Source organism: Tachypleus tridentatus, chromosome 8 (genome assembly GCF_004210375.1).
Source record: "Tachypleus tridentatus isolate NWPU-2018 chromosome 8, ASM421037v1, whole genome shotgun sequence".
Classification (NCBI taxonomy): domain Eukaryota; kingdom Metazoa; phylum Arthropoda; class Merostomata; order Xiphosura; family Limulidae; genus Tachypleus; species Tachypleus tridentatus.
In genome coordinates, this window is record NC_134832.1 from 123527993 (window position 1) to 123549766 (window position 21774).

At 33.4% G+C, this 21774-nt stretch overlaps 1 protein-coding gene across 2 annotated transcripts in view; it reads left to right on the top strand.

Annotated features, from left to right (window-relative positions):
* The window catches only part of LOC143223390 (ketohexokinase-like), a 35699-nt gene extending 16204 nt beyond the window's left edge, over positions 1–19495 (top strand). Inside the window, exons 4-5 of one of the 2 annotated variants that reach the window (XR_013012889.1) lie at positions 3853–3929; positions 19198–19495. The gene's annotated coding sequence lies outside the window, so the exon portion shown is untranslated. Of the gene's footprint in view, positions 1–3852; positions 3930–9998; positions 10158–19197 lie in introns of those variants that run through there. The other variant, XR_013012888.1, reaches the window with a different exon arrangement.
* Positions 19496–21774: the final 2279 nt, after the last annotated feature.

Here is a 21774-nt window from a genome sequence, read left to right on the forward strand (position 1 = left end):
CTGCTTTTTAAATGTGTGTTGTTAAAAGTTTTAAATTTTATATTACTGCTGTTAAAAGAAAAAAGTTTCAGTTATAATTGTTTCAAGCAAATATGATGGACCTTAGGTGAATTCCTAGCAGACTATTTTGTATGCTGTACATAAAATTGAAAAGTCTGATTATTTTGTAAGGCTGATTTTATGAACTGTTTGGTTGTAACCACAGCTTATATTCAGCAAATAACTAATTAAATGTTTAAGTTTTCAGTTTCTGAGAAAGAACATGATTTGAAAATTAGTAATAATGTTATTTTAACAGTTCTGTTGCAGTACTTCCTTTTATCCTCTAGTTTTTACTGTATAGTTATAACTGATAAATATAAACATTAATACTAGAATCAAGTTCTTTAAAATAATCAAATCATGTTTTGTTATTAATGAAAGTATTTTTGATAAATTCAGTGAGACCTTTTTATTTCTAAGGCAAATTTATTTTTGAATTACATGAGCAAGGTCTGAAAGAACGTTCAAGTTAAGTCAATCACTTTAGCTTGGCTTCACTTTACTTTTTAGTTACACATACAATAATTAACAAGTCTGAAACAACAGACTTACCTCTCTGAACAAATTAATTACACAGGCCTGTGTATTTAAACTTCATAAAGGTTGTTTTGGTTTCAATAACAAATTTCTATAATTTGTTTGTGCAGGTTTCAAAATTAATATTAATTTTTTATCACTTAAGTAGTTTTTACAAATTGGGAAGACAAAACTTCTTTAGATAAAGTTATTTCATTCACTACAGTGAATGTTTTTTATTATTATGTTTGTTAACAAATTGCAGAAAAGAGAAGAACATTGATGTCAAATGAATGTAAATCTTCATTCATCCTGATTTTTTTGTGAAATCTATGTGTTTTAGTTGCAAAACTACATATTGTGGTCTTTTATGTATTGCTTTATGATGTTTTGTGAAAAATTTGTGTTGATAGAGAAAAATTGATAGGATTTTTAGATTCAGAAGAAGAACATTTAAACTTTTAAAATAGTAAAACCATCATAGGCCTGCTTTATTGATAGAACATCTGAAAATGAGATTTTATGTATGCAATTAGTCTTGATTTATCTCTCATTTAAGACATGTATTATAATGTGAAATGCGCTGTTGCCTGATGTAATACTCATTATATGACAATAGCCCTTCAATGGTAGGAATGTGATATTCTCTTTGCATAGTAGATACCCTGTAAGGACTTGTACTGTAATCAAGTTCTTTTTTATCCTTGGTACTGTCTTTATCAAATGTCTTTTTTTTTTTCTAGTTTAACATAATTAATTTCATGAGATTTGTGCTGCCTTTACACAATCTTGGATGCCAATAATTGATGTCTTTGCCAGTCCTCTCAAGACTAAATTCTCCCTCTTATGATCACTGATATTTCACACAGCAGCTCTGGCTGTGGACACCCTCAGTCACAATTGGTCTCATCCCTTTCTATATTAGTAACTTCCTCTGTTTTTTCCCATGTGTTGGTGTTAAGTTGCAACAGTTGTTGTTGGGTACAGTTGGTCACATCTCTAAATCTTGGTTTTCCTATCTTCATCTCAGTCACACTTACTTCAACCTCATAAATTTATTTTTCACTCTGAAATGTTGTCCTTTCATCTTGGCCCTGCATGGCCAAGTGTTTAACGCACTCAACTCGTAATCTGAGGATCGTGGGTCCGAATCCTTGGCACACCAAACGTGCTTGTCCTTTTAACCATGGGTGGTGATGACTAGCTGGCTTCCCTCTACTTTTACACTGCTAAATTAGGGACAGCTAGTGCAGATAGCCCTCGAGTATCTCTGCATAAAAATCAAAAGAAACTAGACCCTTCATCTTTACACATGGGATGTTTTCTGTCTGTTGCTGGCTAGTTAGGTTTCTCTGACTGTATAGCCATTGTATTATCTCATTTGCATTGCCTTTCTCTCAATGAAAATGACATAAATTTCCTCACTGGCCACTTTGTACCTCCAAGCCATTCCATTTTATTATTGCCCACCTTTTTGCTTTCTTTACCTAGTTGTTTGACCAAAGATTGTTGGTTTTTATTCTTGCAGTCTATTGGGTAGTTTCATTGGCTGTTCTTTTACTTTTTGGCTATGATTTTGTTTTTTCTACTTTGTAAACCAGTCTAATTCTTTACATCCTCCCTTTCTTGTCCAGTTTCTTTGCCTAAATTGAAACTTGATATGGTTGCACATGCTTTTATCCAGGCCCCATTTCAAATATTGGCATCGGTATTGACATGGGTAACTGTAAAAAGTCAGTGCAAATTTTACAAAATTAAGTTTAAACTTAAAAAAAAAACACATCTTTTCAAGGCAGTGCTGAGGATAAAATTGAGGTTAATTTTGAGTACAAGTGCCAAAAGGGATCTACTGTGTTAAGCATGTGTCACCCTTCTATTGGTAGAAGGCTATTGTCACATTTCATTGTACGTTAATGCAGTTCATGTCACATGGGAGATAACTCAAGGCTAATGACATAGACATAGTTTCAAAGGCAGATTTGCAAGGAATAGCTACTGAATGCAGAGAAATTAGTATTGGAAATACATTTTCAGATAACAAAAATGTTAATATTTTGAAAGTGTCATAATAACAAATATCACAATATTAAATCAATTGGTTAGAAATTAAGATCCAATTACCTTCTTTGTTTTTTCATCATATTATCAGTAAAGCATTTTTGGAATGAGTTTATATTATAAGCCACTATTTTGTGGGTTATTTGTATCAGTTGTTTTACAAATTTAGGAATTTGATTAATAGCACTCTTAGTATTATGAGAAGGACAAACACAGTTCAACAATAATTTAAAATGTTGCCATCCAATGAATATTAAAGATTCAAACATGTAATTTTCAGTTGAATATCATTCATTAATGTTTTAAGTGTTATTTAATGAACATAATCCATAAATTTATTAAAAAAATTATCATATCCTAAGACTCTAAAATTTTAAAAATAACCTCTAGTTGTTCTGCTCCCCCTTCTCAAAATACATATAGTTGAACTTTTATCATCAAAAGTTTTGTGGGAATTAGTTTACATTTTTATTGATTTGCTTCTTATGGTAGAGCTCATGCATTTTAAGTTGTGGATGTATTATAAAAGTGGCAGTCAGTCTTTAAATCTGAATGATGGATGGTAGTGTGCTACTAACTAACTGTTTTCCTTCTGTTTAGTATTTCAAAATTAGGTCAAGCAACATATAATTTTAGTACCTTTACCATAAATACAAAGTATGACACCATTTGCTATGGTATTTTATTAACTGTATAAGTGAATAATTTTTATCTAGGCTTGTATCATCTTTCTGTATATTTCTTATATGTTAACTTTATTTTTGGTTATGTGAGATCCACCACTAATTAATTAAAATGATTTTTAAAAAGTACACACATTAAGAAGAACAGAAAAACGTTTTTAAGTACACTCTACTGTTATTATGTGATAGTTATAGCTAAAAATGCATGTGGTTAAGGTTTTGTAATGATTGTAGTAATACAGACTTGCAGTTAATCCTGGTTCACTGGAATTTATAATTTTGTCTTCAGTTTTTAAGTCAGTTTTGTTTTTTAGTTACACATGCATGTTGTTTGGCTTACCTTCATTGTTGTTTGCATTTGTTTTTGGATTGTCCTGAAACAGCAGTGTGAGAGTGTAACAAAATAAAATCTTATCCATCAGTTTGTGTTGCTATAGAAGTTTGTTTTACATTCTTATGTAAATTATTTTTTTTGTTGTAATCCCAAGCACTTTCAATGTTATCATGTTTGGGCTTATTTTTGTAACAATCACCATTTGTCTGGTCTTCTTAGCAATCTACCTGAATTGAATTGTGAAGAATTTAAAAAAAAACAAAAACTTAAAGGAATATAACTGGATCCATTTTCAGGTAAATTACTTTTAATTTTTACCACTACAGTATATATATATATATTTATCATTTAGAAAATTTATATGAAGATATGGTACAAGTGGCAAATATCCTGAAATACCTTTGTTCAATATCTTCTAGAATGATAAAAATTCTTAGAAATTAAATGATGATAAGTAAATATTTTAACATGCATATATTTTTAATAAAATGCATTATCAAATCATTTTCACAAAGTAAAATGGACAGGCAGAATAGTGGTTTAAAACTAAGGTTTAGTGGTTTCAAAATAAGGTGGAGAAGTTTAAAGAAAGAAATGCATCAAAGTAGTTCTTAGAAAGGATGGTGATGGAGTGCAGGCATATATAATGAGATAAAAATGTGAATGATACATGGGAAGAGGTTGTCAAAATATATGTTAGACTTGGTGATCAAAGAGGGAAAATATTTCCAGAGTGGTGGAATGAGTAAGTGCAGACTAATGTAAAAAAGAAAAAATTTAAGAGGCGGCAGTGAACCAGTGAAATCTGGATTGATACGTAGTATTGAAAAAAGAAATATATAAGGCTATATTACCAAACAGAAAACATGTGCAAAGCTTTATGAGAAATTTGAAGGGAAGAATAGAGGAAGAAGAAAATTATGTGCAGATTAGCCAAAACAAGTGAAGGAAAACGAGGGATATGTATGGTGTGAATTTATTTAGGATAATAATATCATTGTTATTGTAAAGATGATAGATACCAAAATTAAATGGGGATTATACTTGAAACACGTATTAGATGAAGAGTGTAAATTGGAGAAATATTAAAGCCAGAGTCTGTGACACATATGAGGAAATAGTTAGAGTTAGAGAAAAAGGGAAAGCAATCAGCTCAGATGGTATACATATATATATATATATATATATACTCATTGGAGCATTTAAGAAGCAACGAAAGCTAAACAGTTAGATGATGTGTAGGCTTTTCAGTATTGTATTTATAGAATGGAAAAGCAACAAAGGAATGTCTGCAGCAACTATCAATGTATAGTATTTTGTGTCACACAGTGAAGATATAAGAGAGGATTACAGATCAGAGACTGAGAAAAGAGACAGAAAATTTTAGTTTTATGTTTGTTAGATTAACAATAGATGTTATATTTCTATTGAGAAGATTGATAAAGGAGTATGTGGAGGAAAGAAAAGACTTGAACATGATATTCATCGACCTAGAGAAGGCTAATGACAGAGTGCCAAGAGAGATGATACTGTGGTGCGCAAGAAAAAGGAAAGTCCCACGAATGTATGTGAGCTTCATACATAATGTATGGGAAGTAACAGAAGCATTTGGAAAAACTGTGATAGGAAACTAAGAGAAATTTCCACTGAAAGATAGAGTTTATCAGGGATCAAAATCACACCTCTCCCTTTCATAACAGTGCTTGACAAAACAAAGACAAATGCAATGATGTATTTTATTTGCAGTATATTTTGTACTTTGTGGAGAAAACAAAAGTAAAGTAAGGTGGAAATAGAATGGTGAATATAATGTCTATAGAAATATAGTCCGAATGTAAGTAGGATAAAACAGACTACAAGATAACAAAATCCAAAGAGAGGAGGAGAAAGAGAGAATGGCAAGGTACTTAACTATGGCGAAGAGTTAAATAAAGGGAGGACGTTTAAATATCTCGGAACAAATGTGTAACACATGGAATACTGAGTAAAGAGGTCAAGAAAAGTATAGATAAAGTATGGATGACATGGGGAGAAGTCGTTAGAGTGACAGTGGCGTATTTACGTAGGGGCTAGAGGGGGCTCAGCTCCAGCGCCCATTGATAATTTTATTCTATGTAAAATTACATGAGTTGTAGGGTCCACAAGAATTATTCGCTTATGGGCCCACACAATATTAAATCTGCCACTGAGAGTGATGTCTTATAGTCACATGTGAATAGAGACAGAAAAAATTATAAGGCGATTAATGTTGGAGTTTAAGAAATGAGGAGCAGATGGTGAGGTGGGTAACAGGGGTATCAAAGAAAGACGACACAAAACGTAAAGAAAGAGGTTAAAGGTAACTACATTTTGCAAGGAAGACAAGAGGAATATGTTGTTTAGGAGAATGAAGAATGTAAAAGGGGAAGGAAAAACCTTAAAAGATAGTGATGAATATAATACGAGAGTATGCTAAATCAATTTAGCTCTGAAACAGAACAGGAACCAGTAGATGGCAAGGATAAAAAATTAGGTTCCATGTAATTAGGAAAACTACTAAATAGGAGATAAAAGTATTTGGATCAGAATTAGTTATCTATATATTCTTACGCGAACAATTTTCCGTTTGAACATCTTTTGTAAAGTTCCACGTTAGAATAATTTACAATTTAAGACATCTTATAGAAACAAACGAATTTATCATAATGTAGATTGAACTTTTTTCACTATCTAATTTAAAAGAATCTACAGAACAAAAGAATAAAGTTATAGAACTATTTTGTGAATTTGGCGCGTCACTTTGTGATCGTGCAGAGTGTGTGAAAGCGAAATTTTCTCTTGAATTTTCCGCAAAGCTGCACGAAGGCTATCTGTGTTAGTTGTCCCTAATTTTGAAGTGTAAGACAAGAGGGAAGGCAGCTAGTCATCACCACCCACCGCCAATTCTGGGAATATTAGTTTACCAACGAATAATGGGATTGACTGTAACTTTATTACGCCCCCACAGCTGAAAGGACGAGCATGTTTTGTGCTACGGGAACTCTAGTTCCTTTACCACCTGGCCATCCCGGGCCGTTCAGGGTTAAGTCAGAGGGTTTACAAATACTAAAAATTGGGTTTATAAACCTCTAAAAAGCATAGCACAAGTAAGTTATTATATTGTATTAAAACAAGCAAACTTTTTCAGATTTTGTTTTACAGCTGATGATCGTATGTATGTGTGTAAATGTGTCTTATATGCTTAAATAGGTTTTCTTTGACTAAGTTTATTATGTATTGTATTTCTCGCATCAAACAGTCAGAGTTTCTCTTTCATGATTTTATCGGATGGTTGCATTAAAACTAAAGGGTTTATGTTTGGTGTTTCACTTAAAATCAGCTCCAGCATGGAGAAGTGGTTCGGGCTCTCGATTCGTAACGTGAAGGTTGCTAGTTTGCCTCCCCTCTCATCCTAAGGTGTTTTTCATTTCATCTTTTGGGCCGTGGTAATGTGATGGTTAATCCCACTATTCGTTGGTAGCACATCAAGAGTTGGCAGTGGGTGGTCATGACTATCTCTCTTCCCTCTAATTTTACGCTGTTAAATTAGGGAAGGCGGGAACACATAGCCCTCATCTTGGTTTGCGCAAGATTCAAAAACAAACATATTTTAAAGAAACCCAGTGGCATAACGATAAGCAAAGCACAAAGCTACACAATGGGCTATCTGTGCTCTGCCCACTACGGGTATTGAAACCCGGTTTTTAACGTTGTAAGTCTGCAGACGTGCTGCTGAGCCACTAGGGGGCGTTCGTGTGATATACCAGTGCTGTATGGAATAAATTAAATTTTAACGCTCTCCTTGATTCTGTCGCAAGTTTAGAAGTTATTGATTTTAAAACGCACATCACGAGCCAAGAAAATGGTTTTTTTTTTTTTTTGGTGACGAAAACCAACAACACTCCATTGCGGCATTTGTTGAACTGTTTTGAAAATGTATTAGAGTTTTGACTGGTCATGAAGGATGCGTTTGGCATATTATTTAGAGCGGCGACAAATCTCTATTGCCCAGATAAAAGCATTAAAGTATCGATATAAAGTGTTGTTAGTTATGGGGAAACTAGTAAATGCAAGCGTTCTAAATGAACTTCGTGTATAAAATGTAGTCTTTGTGGACGATCTGGTGCTTTTTAATAATCAAAATACAGAGTCACACTGTAAATGTGGGGAAAGCAACCAATTTAAGTGAAACACACACTGAACAAGGAAAAAACAACGATTTTGATGAGAATGAATTGAATTTCAAGATTGTAATGATGCTAATTAATACAAGAATAATACTGATGATGTGATTTAATCTCCTGTTCTGAATGATGCTGAGAAGTTCAGGATGACCTTGATATAAGTACCACTCCTGTTTCTCGAAAATGCCATATAAACTATAAACGGAAGGCTCCAATCGAAACCATTGACGCTATTGGTATTCACGATTATTTTGGTTCAGTTTCTAACTCAAATTATAACCTACCTGGCAAAGAAATATGCCGATAGTTTGGACCTTTCATCGGAGTCTGAAATTTGCCGAAGTGTCATTCCTTTAATGGCGTAGTACAAGAAGCATAGATCAAGTGTTACCGTTCACAAGGGCTTTCGGAATCTCTTTATGAATACTTTGGTAAATAAAGTTGGTAATAAGATTTCACAATTATTTCTGTGGTAGCTTCGGCCAAATTCAACATCATTCATAAGGACGACAAGGAAATTGCTATTCATCCAACTGAACCTAAGGTTAAGTCGTTTATCTCAATTGAAGAGTAGACATGAATAAACATTACAATATGAGAATGTAAAGATTCAATCAAGATGAAACTATTAGTTAAGTATTTTAGTTTTGTTTACTACCAGGGTTTTACTGTGTGGTTGGACATCCAATCGTTTGTAGTTTCGTCATTTATTTTAAAACCATAAAATAACAATAACAACAAATGCACAGATTTATTTTTTAACTAGATAAACCCTAAACACGACCCTTTGGACATTTCCACATCGATACTTTTCAAGTTACTACGATATAATGTTGACCGGACGTGTAAGGAATATGTTAAACCTCAATTTATCTAGCAGAAACTCTACCCTACGGATGGGTGTTTGTATTAATATTTACAAATCGCAGTACTCCTATCTACTTTAAGAACTAATTAATAGTTAACGAGTTTCAAATTTTTTCTTAGAAACTGAAGGAATCAGATTGACTTTCAACAATGTATAAAGACGTCCATCATGTGCTAAGTTTCGTTTTCAAAAGGCAGATAGTTTTGAGATATATAAAAATATTGTATTTAAGAGAACAGTCATGATAAGAATAATACCAAACTGTTATTAAAGATATAATGTGTGCTCACCAGCATGTCTACTTAAGTGCAAACTTTTCAAGCTTTTATTAAAGTAAATTCTTCAATGAGATCACCAAAATCCAAATCTCCGGCAATGACGTTTCTGTTAGATAATACAACCAAGTTGTTTAGACTCTTATGAGTCATTGCTCTTCTTATGTAAGTCTCTATAAGTTTTATCTTGGAAAATCATTAATTACTTGATGCAACAGTTACTGAAACAGTGAGAAGAAACCGAAGAGCAATCCTAAAATTGGGAAATATGTTGATTTGTCTTGAGGGAAAGAAAATGCATCATTTTTATGACGTTTTTCTTGAATAACTCAGAAAAATATATTTAAAATTTTCATCTTTTCAGTAATCTTGTAGTCACCAACGTCACAATTTCCATAATTTATGATCAGTTCTTGTATTCGGCCTGGCATGGCCTAGCGCGTTAAGGCGTGCGCTTCGTAATCCGAGGGTCGCGGGTTCGCGCCCGAATCGCGCCAAACATGCTCGCCCTCCCAGCCGTGGGGGCGTTATAATGTGACGGTCAATCCCACTTTTCGTTGGTAAAGAGTAGCCCAAGAGTTGGCGGAGGGTGGTGATGACTAGCTGCCTTCCCTCTAGTCTTACACTGCTAAATTAGGGACGGCTAGCACAGATAGCCCTCGAGTAGCTTTGTGCGAAATTCCAAAACAAAACAAGTTCTTGTATTTCAGTTGTACATTTGTTTACCTCTAACTTCGCTAACTATTGAAATTCATACATAAAATCAAATATATTATGGTGTGTTTCAGCTGTTCAGTTCTATCGTAAGTAGCTGCGTCCATTACCCTATTGAATCAGTTTATATGGTAAACCCCATGCATATCTGTGACAGATTAATCATCAGTAAACATATTTCTTCTTCGTATTTCAGTGTCCTTGAAAACTGCATTTTTCTGCAGGTCATTTATCTTACATCAGTCACTTTTGAAGCTACTTTCTAAGTATCATTTTAACTTCATGCATGTGCTCTCTAAAATTTAGAGTACACTTGGTACGTCCACGATGTCAGTTGATAATGCTCCAAGCTAACTAGCCATCAAGAGAAGTGTACCTTTCTATCAACACAGACTTAACTCGCTCTTCGTGAACATTAATAAAAGATTCAGTTCCAGACCAAATAGAAGACTCAGTATAGTTTTTAACTTTGTAAAACTCTCTATAAAAACCATTTTTTGTAATAACCTTTGTTATAAATTGTATTGTTGTTTGTACATCAAATATATTTATGTTAAAAATAAAATTTTGTGTATCAATCTTGTTAACAAATATCATAAATCTATTACAATTAATTTCTAGATTAAAATTTAAATTTCTACCTATTTGAAATTATAATACATAATATAATAAATCGGAGACTCGTCAAAGATAAATTATATGTAGCATAATAACACACATTGTTAAATTTCAATGATATATAATAAATTAAATATTTTCATGCACATGTTTAAACAGCTTGCAAGAAACAGTTTACAAAGCCAGCTCAAGCAAAGGTAGAATAACAAAGTGTTTTCACCAGATTTCCCCAAGAGTAGCAGTATATTGTGTACACAATAACCCAAGAAAGGAAAAATAAATAATTCATTAAGGAATTATATCACAAACAAAGTAAAACTGATTAACAAATATTTCTATTTTGCTGAATAATTGTAATATCTATGAAGTGCAAGTACACAAGAGTTTTTCCATTTACGCGTGTAAAATGTACAATACTTTTCCATAATTCACTGAGCAGAATTAGAATATACTATTTTATTTCTATCATGTAAGGATTTTTTTTATAAATCAGAAGAAAAGGAAAACTTACTTAGATAAGATTATTATTTCGTTTACCACACTGAACATTTTTAACTTCGAAGTAGATTCCTATACGTAGTAAGGGGACCTCCCAGAGAAGGTTCTGTACTATCAGTCCACCTTTTCTGGGATATAAACATCCCCCCCCCAAATGTTTGTCGTGCATGACGACCCGTGAAAGAGAGGAGAGGATCCTGGTGGTTGAGAGATCCAACCCTAACATACCACTTTAGTCTTCGATTTTGTAGACGGTCGGCCTTGGAATGACCTCCAAGTTTGAATTGGCTGGTCTACTTGTGCTAGGGTCAACCAAGTATCAGTGTTGGACGTTCTCAACATATGTTACGGACATTTTGCCTGATGCTGGTGTTTAGGCATAGTGCTCACAAAACCGTGGCATTTCTGCAATGTCCTCATTTAGCATTACAGTGCGTCCGTTCATAGAGCTACATCGTGGGTGGGGTCAGTGGGCACTGAAATGTTCTTTCTTTATTATGAATACCACAAATCTAAATAAAAATAAAATAATAATAAACAAATCATAGGTAAATGACCATGTCTTGATGATTCTGAATAGCAATCTTTAACTTCTTTATATGAACCTGATTTTCTTATATTACATTATTTATCAGACAACTTCAAGGTAAATGTTCTTTTTTATTTAGAAGGGACGAGAGAGGCTTGCAGTTGAAAACTGCAAGAAATATCCAGTCCAAAATACTGTAAACTCCGCTTGTATTTAAAGATCATTGGAGATGTACCCATTGTGGTTACTTCTCATACTCCTTTGAATTCGTCACGAGGAGTTATTGTTGACAGGGAATTAAAGAACATCACGAGTCAAAGGTCCTCACTGTTTTCTCCCCCTCCCCCAAGGAATTTCTGCAGTGAGACATATCTCCACTTTCAAAGACATTTTTTTAACCCATCGTTTTCTTTTACCTGGAACAAATGCACCAATTTGTAGTATGTGTGACACTCAAGTCACAATAGCTTACATTTTACTGAAGCTCTGTTGTTATGATCGTAAGTGACGGCACTGTTTAAGGTATGTTTTATCATGATTTCACCCCTGACGTTAGACAGTATCATTGGCGATGGTGAAATTGTCCACCTCAGCTGTGACTTTAAATTTTGATGGTTATTGGACTTTTAAATTCTATTTAAGTTTTTACATATTTTAATTATTTTATGTTTATATTTATTTTTTACTGGTTGCGTGACACAGATGACCTAGTTACTTTCTGCAAATAAACGCCACAGAACCAGCTAATCAACCTGAACATTTTTTTATAATTATGTTCATATACTATAATTCAAATATACTAGTCAAAATGGTAAAAACTGATGTGATATGAAGATCTATTGTAATGTATCATGATTTTGTAATGAAACTACATATTTTAATTTCATAAACCATGTATTGTGGCCTTAACTTAATATATACTAAATTTTGAATATCACATTTCCATAACCAGCAGTAATTAGCCACCATCTTCTCTAATACCTCACCAACATTTCCCTGATTTCTTGATGAACTTATTTCCCTTGTTCTTCACTGAATGTACCAAGTGTTTCAAGAAAGTAGTCAATATGTGAGTGTAAAAAATGAACTTTCAGGCTCATAATGCAACCCAGCTGTTTGAATTTATGAAACATGTTATTGACATAATTTGGGGTCCTGTTGTTTCCTTAAAAATTGTCAGTAATATTTTTATAGGCAAAACATGCCTCTTTTTTATCACAACAGGATATCACTGGAACAATCTGTGAAAATTAGCACAGATAGCCCTCGAGTAGCTTTGTGCGAAATTCAAAACAAACAAACTGTGCAAATTTGTAGGTTAGTCTCTATAAGACCATGCATTATTTTGACGCAAATTCAATAGCAGCTTATCCAAAATCAAATGCAATAACACCACAGGGACTATTGATAGGAAACAAGCCCAATTATTTACCGATTACTTGAAGAACGCTTTTGTCACACCAAATATCCCATTATTCGACTCAACACACTTCACCCATGTTAAGCAATTAATAAACATCAACCTGGACCTTCCACTGCACGGTTACATGTTGAAAACAATTAAACCGCTTACTCTTCAAGTCATACACACGCCCAATGTTTTCGACAGAAAATACATTCCTGGTGAAGAAAGTACAACGTACGACACCTGGTGAAGATGGCAGTTGTAGTATTGCACAAAGAAATCTCTCTTACCCTAACATAAATAATTTAGTATTGATATATAATCTCTCCTTTTCATCTGGATCCTACCCAAAACTTGGGAATCAGTTACTATTAAGATAATACCCAAGAAAGAAAACGACCTTAGCAACCCAAGTAATTATAAATTGATTAGTCTACTCAACACCCTTGGCAAACTTATGGAAAAAAGTGATAACAGGATTACTTTTCACCTGGAATCCAATAAAATTCTAAGTAACAACTGAAACGCTGGTAGAAAAAACAGGCAAACAATAGACCACCCTATTAGGCTTACAGAATCTGTTTACCCTGGCTTCGATCTCAAATAATTCCTAGTAACCACTTTTCTCGACTTTCAGAAAGCTTTTAATAAGGTTTGACACAACGGCCTTAGGTTTAAAACAAACGTACACTATTTGTTTACCACCCCAGCTAGTCTAATTGATATTAAGTGTTATCACCGACCATTCATCTAAGGTCAAAATTCACGAATCAGAGTCCAACCCTTTCAACTTAACTGCTGGAGAACCCCAAGAATCAGTACATAGCCCAGTCTGTTACAACATCTACGTCAATGATATGACCTTCCTCCCTCATCTTCTTGTTTATACCACAATATGCTGACGATACAGCCACATGGAACACCTCTAATAACTCATACGTTGTCACAGGCAGAGTCCAAACGGCGCTCAACATTGCATCACTTTGGTGTAACAAATGGAGTATTGCCCTGAATCCCACTGAAAAATTCTGTTGAAAGAGTAAACAAAGTCAGGAAAAAATTTAAGGACATTAAACTATGTCTCAACAATACTAACATCAACTTTACCAATGCCATTAAATATTTAGATCTAACATTTTCACAGAACATATCGTGGAAGAAATACTTTTATAACATTATCAATAAAACCAGTACTGGAATCAACTTCCTGAAACGCATCAGTGGACCAAACAAATGCTACTGCTTGTAACATGATTGATCACCTTGATTTAAGACTATAGAATCTCCAGAACCAAGTTATCAAAATCACATTTAGACTACCAAATTACAATCCACGGATCTATCTTGACTCAGTAACCAAACTGTACAGGACTGCTTCATTAAACTTCTATCCAGATATTACAAACATATTGAGAGTCAAATAACATGTTTAGCTAAAACCCATTCTCCTGGGCTAAATATATCATCCTTTTCAATATGATAAATAACCCTACCTAAAGGAATATAACCCCACAACCATTATTGTATGCTAATAATCATTCTGTTTTCAGCTTTGGGCATCGGGCAGATAGAATATTCGGCACCTGCCCAGTGAAAGTGTTTTTGGAGCACTCTGATTTCCCCCACAACCAATTTCTTTGCCATTGTACTTATAGATCCCCGGCACTGTAACCATGTAAGGACATCTTTTTCTTTCTACTCTGTTACTCAGTCACTATTATTATTATTTCACTTATTTTTATTTTTATACATCCTTTCTCTCTCTTTTTCTCTATACATCCTACTTGCTTTCTGTATCTCTTTCTTTTGTATTTTGAATTTCGTCCCACTCATCAATAGACTCGCTCAAACCTGCATCTCTTTGCTCAACCTTCGACCGAAGAGTTAGCTTCCCGTTAATCAATCTGGCTCTTCCACGGCTTCCAACATGGCTTTTCTCGACGCCCACAGCTCATACTTTACTTTCCAAGCGACGAACTGCCAAGCTGAGACCTAATCCTACGTCGTTACACTTAACATTAACCTCACGGGCGAGGCTGAAGAGAAACAAATATTTTTGAGTGCACCTAGATGCCTCACAAGCTCCTTTAGGGTTTGGGAGATATTAAACCAAAACGACTGCCAAGTAGGGCATAGTGATTGCTAAACAGATAGGTAAAAAGGACAGTAAGGAAGTGAATACTTCCTATTCACTTATACAGGTTTGAATAAACAGTTTCTAAAGGCGACTGTTTCAAGTAGGTATGTGGACAATCCCCAGCTCTTTCAGAAGGCAAACAAAGAAGGAATTTTTGTTGTGCTGCAGAGTAGTAAATTAATTTCGGATAAACAGTTCAAAGAGACAATGAGAAAAGATTAAAAAGAAGCAGGGATTACCTTTAAGGATGTTATTGAATAACTTTAAAGAAACAACAAGGGCCCAGATTTTAAAAATATTCATAATAAGACGCTCAATAACTTTAAAGACAGTATTATGGGCTTGACAGCTAATTTCTTACCCTCACGTATTCTGGCCAAAAAGTTGTAAATAATAATAACGTTTTTGTTACAGATGTGTTTTACTAATTTTTAACACATTTTTCATTATTTTCCACCTGTTGCAGTCTTTTCTACTGTATGTTTTAATTACTGTAACAATGTGCTAACAGAAGCATTGATGTAAGACCGAGGTGTCATAAATAGTGAATTTCGAAGAATTCTCCTGTTACTTCCCAATCACAATAAAATACCAGCTATTGAAGGTAAATTGAAATTAACAAAATGACTTATACTCTCTTTACTCATACTTAGAGACAATCACCCCAGCAGCTTTCATTTTACCAAATGTTCTTTTATACTATCCCTATTAGTGGGATCCACATGGTCACTATAAGTCTAAACAAAGGGAATTACATTTTTTATAGATTTTACAACATAAAAAACAGTTAATAGATTCGTTTCTTACCTTCATATGTGTTATAAAGCTTTACCTTACAAGTTGATGCAAAATACCAGACAAATTCACAATGTGCACACATTTTTTTACAAGCGTAATGAGGCATCACTAGCCTGGCATGGCCTGGCGGGTAGGGCGATCGACTTGCACTTAAGAGTCATCAGTTTGAATTGTCGTCACAAAATATGCTTGTTCTGTGTGGTTGCCAACTCAGCCAGCCACTTTTATCTAAAAAGTCATGACTTACAAAATTATTGACCGATCCCAAACTAGTTCGGTTATGGTTACCTCGAAAAAAAAGATGGTGTCTTTATTAGTTGATCTGTATCCCTGATGGATTATAATTCAATCCTTAACTCCAAAGCTTCCTTTAAAAATTACACCTACCATATTTCAACCTACCTCCCATATTCTCGTCTGTTATGGTGTCTATAATTTGACCATATACTAAAATATTCATTGCTTCAGAAGCAAATGTCAAAATGAGATAACTGGACAAACCTCTCCATGTCTTTTGGAAATTCATCCAAGGAGTCTTCTTCCTCTGTACCATATTTTGGAACTTTGCTCTGGATATTTCTTTACTGCGTGACTTTTCAAACCTGTTAAACAAAATGACAACCACAGTATCTGTCACGGTTCTCATCTGGAAAATTACTTAATGCTGTCAAAAAGGGATCTTTTAGATTACTAGAAAGATAGAGTTTTTTTGTTCAGTATTCTACTCCATTTACTCTGGATATGGTTTGACCTGTACTTGGTATGACTCGTTAAAATCTCTTGTTTAACAATTGTTCGATATTGGGGTGACCAACTAAGTTCCATAGTTAGGCATCTCAGTATTATGACTGAAGTAGTCAAAAAAGATTCTCAGTAACAGATGGCACAGCAGTAGTGGTAATAATTGTAAATAAGATAAGTCCCCTATTCAATAAGTGGTAAGAGATGGTATATTTCATTGGAACTATTGAGTTTTACAGATGTTTCATTCTGTCACTAATGTCTTTTCATCATAGTGATTTTTTCTCCGACAATTTAAAGTACTTCATGAGGAAGGGAGCCCAAAACTGTACACATTACTCTAAAGAAGGCCTTACAAGTGATCGATATAGTGAAACAATAGTATCCCTTGCCTTGCATTCAATATTTTTATAGGTGCTACTCAAAATAATGTTAGCCCTCTTGCTAAACATTGTTTAGATGAGTTAAATGGTTTTAAGAATCTAAATCTCCCATCCTAGAGTTTCACACAGGAAGAATGAAGGAACTGAAAATATTGTTTATTTCTGTTATTTTATTAGTAACAAGAAACGAACATCCACTTGTAATTCCTAAAAATGTTTATTTCTTTTTTCACCAAGAACAAAATGCCACATATAGCAGAGTATCTCAAAACTATGAAAGACTAATACTGACCTTCGGTCAGCCTTTGACTGTTGGTAATTGTAAATTTTATTTTGGGTTTTCTGGGGTTTTATTGCAGTAAATATACAACACTCGAAGGTGAAGTATGTTATGCAGCAGTGACCCAGTTTAGGGTATGACATTTTTTAAAAAAGTATTGCATAAGCTGGTAAGATAAGAACAAAGGCGAATGTCAGTTTTAAAAGTACAAATTACAAAACATACCATCCGCTGACACTATAGCTACTTCTCAATAAGCACTGCATCCCGACAATTTCATCACTTTTTATCAACAAAGCATTCGCCATGGTTTCTCTCAACAGGAATGTCATGAATGTTCACTATTTACATTGTAATTTTGAACATAGTTGGCATTTTTACAGTTATATTTTCATTTATGTTTATACATTACTTGATCAAAATATAAAACTTACAAATGTGTGTGAATACTCTTGTTAATGTTTCTACTACACAGGTCAACCAGACCCCTTCTCTTCCACCTCTACTATGTAGTGCTTGTAAACAGCCAAAACAGGGATAACTTTCAGTCAGAGATTTCTGTGATATGGTCTGTTGCGAGAAAAAGACATATATGCAGAACAAGTTTTTGTTTGGGGTTCTGAAGCGACTTTTGCAGATGATCCAGTAATGACTGGCGAGAATTTTAATTAGCTCTTTCCTTTAGTATGTCGGCCTGAACAGAAGATCATTTTGAACAGCCACCTCCAGACCCTTTTTTTCTATTGATTACTCAAGTGTGTCAGATTTGGGGAGTCTCTTTTATTCCTTTTCTCTCTACTCTATCCTTGTTAACAGAAAAGATGATAAGTGACTGCTTGGTTTTCCTTCTTTTGCTGATAATGATGTTCATGCTGGGTGAAGTGCACTTCTTATTGGTTCATTATAGAAATATTTCTTTTAGAGTATGGAAAGCTGTATCATGATTGGATAGCGCGTTTCAAAGCTATTTTTTGTAGATGATAAATTTAACAAAGTTCAAAGAATGGATGTATCTAACTTCATTTATTTGTATATCATATGGCACTAACAATGACTTACTCTTCCTCTGACTAAAACTGATTACGCCTAGTGCTAATATATTAAAAATAAATGTGAAAACGAAATGACAGATACTTAATAAAATCAAAGGTTTCACTCCACATAACACACATGTAGTTTGTGTTAATGTACAGTTTCCAGTGGTAAGTTATTGCTTGAAAATACAGATGAAAGTTGTATCATTTTCTGTATAACATTTCAAACATTTGTAATGCCTGATATCCTTGGTGGTGTAATAAAAATATGTTGTTCATATTAGTGTTTGTAAATTCTGCTATATCTGTTGCTTGGTGGAATATAGTAATAATAGGTTATTAACCATATAATCATGAAAATATGTATCAATATACAAGAAGTTAAAAGGTACATGATCTTTGACCTGCAAAACATGTTTATGACGGTGAAAGCTAGTCTATTGAAAACAAAAGTGATAAAGTTCGAAATAAGAGTGTTAACAATAATATTCAGTAGGACATGAAACCTGGTATCACAGAGACCTGTGTGAGACGACATAATTCTATTGAATAGATAGAGTTGAATGAATCGGTATTTCCAGTAATTTTAGGTTGGAAGCAACTTAAAGCAATTCAGCAGATAGCCCGACGTGGCTTTGCAAAAAGAAAACACACACACACTCAAAACAATATCCTTTACCTCTTCTCTCAACACAAAGTCCATATTTACAGAAGTTTAATTTGTTTCTCAAAATAATTTTGGAATTTACCTTTTTCCTATAAAATAAAAATTATTCATTCCTTAAAATAAACTACAACTAGAAATGTGCTAGAAATTCATATTTAATTAATTTCTTTTTTTACTTTCTACACTGTAAAAACTAATTACTTTTATTGATATAAAGTATTTTGGACAATATTTTTTTAAGTTTGAGGGTTAATGCATTTATATCATTTAATCTATCATAACATTCATTGAAAAAGTTAGTAAAAATATAGTATTCAATAACAATATTCTTCAATTGTTTTATTTACTTAGAAAACTGGAAGCTTAACAAAATGGTATCTCATAGTTGAATTTTCATTTTTATGGAATATACCAGGTACCAGAAGATTAAAACAGTGATCACAGCCACCAGTTCATTTTGGACCCAGAGATCTTGATAAGTTCTCTGTGAAATCATTGAAGAAATAATTTGTTAATAAAAATAATATATTTCAAACTTGCTGTGTTAGTGGAGTGTTAACTAAGCTATTATGGTTAACACATGCTGTTAGAATTTATTATAAAACACTTGACTACTTGTCCTAAGAAACATTGGTGATATTTCTTGTCTTGCAAGAAGACAAACAGTTGCAATAAGATAAGGCAGTTTCTAACATCATCTATTCAGCCAAGTCAATCAAGAATGATCCTGACTATAACTATGAAGTGAGGGTATTAAAGGTTTTCATATGTAAATGTCAGTGTGCCTTACTTGAAATACTATTGATTGGTTCATCAGAACTGAACAATCCTAGATTATAATCAGTTAGTAATATTTTCTTTTTTTATCAATTAGTTTGAATAAAAACTTTGTGAAGTACATGTATTTGTTTTAAATTTTTTCTCTGTACAGGGTAAATACACAGGATAAAGTATGTACGTTTATGCACAGATAACTTGTTAAAATTATTAGCTTTTATCTTGTATCATTTTCAAATGATAAGCTCATCCCTGTTTTATTTCATACATTTTGAGAACTGTTTTACACCTTCAGTTATTGAGAAAATCCTCAGTTTGATGGCTCAACCAATGGGAATACACATTTTAAGTGTCTTCATAAGTATCTGGCTCAACTGAGACAAGGCTGAGAAATAAAAATGTAACAAATATAAAACCTAACCCCACCCAGAATAAAAATAGTGTAATCAAATAATTGGTCGTTTGACGCTTAATGACCAATGTTCAGTTATTTTGATTAAATGGCACCAATATTATCAAATCCAAATGTAAAACAGATATTTGTTTCCATTAGATGGAATTGTATGTTGTGTTGAAAAGCTGTATATGTTAATAATATTAAACAGTAACAGTTCAAAATAAGTAGCCTAACATTTGAAACCTGATAATGCAACACAAAATTATAAGAAGCTTTTCGCATTCTGTCCTCAAATCAGATGATGGAAACATGTCCTCGGTTTATTTATTTTCTGATAACATTATGTTTCACTTACTGGGCAGTTGATGGTAACAACTGATTACATTGTGTTCTACTTACCAGATGGTTGATGTTAACAGTAAACAAAAGTTTGAGGTGTTTTCTCCAATAATCTGTACCTAACATGAAGTAAATAAACCGCCAATTAATTTTTCAAACAACTAAAAAGTTTTCTTAGAGATTAAGAAATGCTTCACTATTTTCAGATGAGGGATAGACACAGACCTTGCTTCCCAGTTAGTTGCTTTACCTGATTATCAGCTGGAAGGTCAAAAACTTCAGTTTACTGATACAGAAGTTGATATTTAATCCCTTTCTGTAACATGCAAACTTGTTTTTATACAATGATTGATTTCACTGAAATTGTGCCTAGTCTCCAATTCTGAAGAGAATAATGCAACTGATTTTTTGTTGCCACAAATTGACACTAGAGACCATTCTTTTTAAATTAAAAAGTATTATTTTGTTATGCATACAAATTATTAGTTAACATAATATTAAAACTAAACACAAATATGTACTTCTATTAATAACCATTGTTAAACTATACAAAAACACTATCTTTCTTAAGGCAGAGAACCCTTCTTAATCGTAAATATGAAGAGCATGTCCACCATTCAGAACAATTCTTGGTATCCCAAGTCTAGCTACACTGAATGCATACAGTGGTACCAGTTCTGTTACCATATAGTGGCACTTAGTACATACAGTGGTACCAGTTCTGTTACCATATAGTGGCACTTTGTACATACAGTGGTACTAATTCTGTAATCACATACTAGTAGTCTTTATCCGTGTTTCAATTATTGGGCTTCATTTAATCACGTACACTCTGCTCAGGTCTATACGTTTTTTTAATTGTACGTGAGGTTTCCATTGATGTCTGGGGTTGTTTATTGTTTATTTAGGTATTATATGAGACAGTTATTGTTTGGCAGTAAGCGCCTAATTACGACGGTTGTTGTACTTCAGTGAGAACACTTTTCATTAATTGTTGATCTATAATTTTTACATAGTGGGTCCAATTCGCTTCTTTTGTAACTATACTTTCGTTGATGTATTTCACAGTTTTTGTGGAAGTAAAAATCAAAGACACTTTATATGAACTAATGGTCACTATATACATCATATCCTACATTAAATTATTTACATTTTTGTCTTAAAGTCTGGTGACCTTAGAAAAACATCCAGAATATCATTAGAATTATTACTTGTGCTGTGTTGATGTGCCATCGTTGGGTAGTATACAATATACATCGTCCATAACATTAGCTAAACTACGACCACCTATATTTGTATATGCACAGTTCATGTGTTTACTGTTTAGGTCCCCTGTAATTAGGTGCTCCTTATTACTCTGACATACAGTTTACAACATGTTGATATCTAATATTTTAGTGAATGAACAACAGGCACCCGCTACTATTACAGAAATATTTAAATTTATGTAAAGGTTTAATATAAGACATTCATTTTGTG